Source organism: Strigops habroptila, chromosome 6, assembly GCF_004027225.2.
Source record: "Strigops habroptila isolate Jane chromosome 6, bStrHab1.2.pri, whole genome shotgun sequence".
NCBI classification, from domain to species: domain Eukaryota; kingdom Metazoa; phylum Chordata; class Aves; order Psittaciformes; family Psittacidae; genus Strigops; species Strigops habroptila.
In genome coordinates, this window is record NC_044282.2 from 60,009,790 (window position 1) to 60,012,580 (window position 2,791).

Genomic DNA, 2,791 nt, shown 5'->3' on the forward strand with positions numbered 1-2,791 from the left:
TAGTAAAGAAAAAACCAACCAACCAACCAAAAAACAAACAACCCCCTATACCATTTTTTAAAATCTTTTCCAAAATTAAATAAACTTCACTTTTAAAATTAGAAGAACATTTAAACTTCCCAATGGAGCTTGAAGGAGACAGAAATGCGGCAGAACAAGGCCAAACGTTGCAGCCAGGCCTATTGAAGAAGTCGTCATATACGGCACAGAAGTGCTGGAGCTGATCTGCCCTCGGGTTTCCTCATCTTTAATCTGGTCTAATTCTATTGCATCAGAGCCAGAAGAAATCTAATTTCTTCAAGTTTCTTGCTGTGCCAGTGTCCATAATCTCACTAACATCAGCAGTATTGCATTTAAACAGCCAGGACTTCTTCCTGGTCCCAGCTAAGACCTTTCTTGTACAGATCCCTACATTCACGATTCCCTTCTGCGCACAGTTGTTATTCATTGGCAGCCCACCCAATGACTTTTACATGGAATATTTTTTTTCCCCAAAATTTCCAGGGAAAAAAGCATTCCATGGGAAATTGCCACTGTTCAAATGGTTCTGTCACAAAAACACCATGCATATTGGCATCTTCCACTGGAAAAAGAATGATTCCCCATGCAAGTTTGCTGTACTAATGTCTCAAGCAGCTGCGGTCTTCTTCCTGTGCTTCTAAAATGGTGAAGGCTAAATATGCAAGAGACAGCCAGGAAAAAGTCTTGAGATAAAAGTCAAGTTAAAGTTTTTGTATCAATTTCTGCATTTGCTTAGTATGACTTTCGCTCTCCCTCCTTCCATCACGTACTGCAGGTGACACCTTCATTTTTCCATAGATCAAATTTAACCTCTATTCAAAGCCCAGTTCTCAATCATCATCCTCCCATACACGTATCTTGAGAAGTTCTGCCCTAAATTTTCATGGTTCCAAGCTGTTCACCATTAGCAGCTATTCACGTAAATGTGGATGCCATCATTACAATCAGCCACTGGAATAATCTCCCCAGGGAAGTGGTGGATTCCTTAACATTGGAAACAAGATTCAGCTGGGCAGAGTGTTGGGACATTTAGTCTAGATCATGCTTTGCCGAGAAAGGTCAGACCAGATGACCCTTGAGGTACCTTCCAGCCTGGGATTCTATGATTCTGTAATGGCTTGGGTGTTGGGCAAGCAATCGGCTAGGCTGAAAGAATTCCTGCAGCTCCTCTGCCTGCAGCATTTTGTCAAGGTTTTAATTTCCCACCCCAGGGTTTCATGAAGAAGAGGGTAACCTTCTTATGAGGACACCTCGTGTGACCTAGCAGTCCTTTACCACTAGCCACCATAACCTGGGGAAGCACAGAGATCTGAGAAACGGGGAAGCTGTGACCTTCTGTGTACGAGGATACACGGTAATGTAGTAAATTGGGACCTCAGCGACCTGGGTCACAGGACTAACTGCCTCTTTTGCCTCTTGGCCATAAGGACCCTTAAGCAGATGGCACAAAGGGTTTTTTCAACCAACCTTCATCTACCAAAAGAGTTGTATATTCAACCATCAGTAAGGCAACCATCCTGAACAATGGAAGAATTTTTGACACTTCTCCCCTCATTAGGTAGCAAAGAATTCATTTGTAAACCATGTGTTTTCTATTGATGCTTAGCATCCCACGTGCCTGAGACACGGGACTGGAGGGGTCCTGCATGCTGCTTTTTGATCAGTAACACTTTTCATGGTTTTCAGAAGAGCAGAAATAGTTGAAGCTGGAGAATAATTTTGTAAATACATAAATAAATAAAGAGGGGGAAATGCAGGAGAAAGATTTTGAAAGCGCGTTTCACTTCAGTAGCCACATATATTATGCAGGATGGCAGAAATTTATGACTGGCCCCTTGAAAGTCAATCTGGTGGACCTACGTTGCATCTGAGAGACTATCTAAGTTGCGCTTCAAAGCTTTCAATAATGGACATTCCTGCTGCTCCCCATCAGTCTATCCCACCCCTCTAATTCCCATAGCCTTAAAATGACTTCCTAAAGATCAGCACTAATCTCCTTCACTGAAAGACCTATAGCTGCTTGTCTTGCCCATGGTCGACGACATTTATTCTCTTCTTTGCAGTGGCTTCAGCAAATGAAGCAACATGACTTCTTGTAAAAATTCCTCATTGATCACACTTTCCACACATTTGCTCAACTGTGTCCCTCTCCTTCAGGCATTTATAACTGGGTTTGAAAGTTTGAATAGGCAAGCCCACAACGTTTTCTGAATTAAAACTAACCAACATTAGCAAAGGCAAAATTGCTCTGTAAAACCATAGAAACATTGTTCTCCTGCTCAGTTGCAACTTTTTCTTGGAAACAATTATAATTAGAGACCTATTTTTTATTTCAACACAAGGATCTGCTGTGGTTTGAGTTAGGGTTAGGGGAGAGGCAGATTTTTTTGGCTGGCCAGTGAAATGAATTCACATGGATTTAACGTCTGATGTAGAAGAGGTAGAGATGTAGAACCTGTGAGAAGTAAATGGCTTGTCCAGCATGAAATACTGGAGGGCTGGTTTACATTTGTATTGCGTATGTTGCCCCTTAGCATTTATTTTTAAGCAATAACCATGACCCTGTGTATCCTGTTTCATACAGTGATGTACTTTCTTTTGAGCTTCACAGTGATGTCCAGTGGTGCAACCATTTCTTCTGCAATGAGCAGCAGTACCCTGAGGCTGTAATTTGTTACGAAAACCTCTGCCAAGAGGGAATTGCATCCTTTTTTATCCCTCCAGCTACTTCTAATCTTGCAATGTGGTGCTGACCCAATGAGAAAGCTGA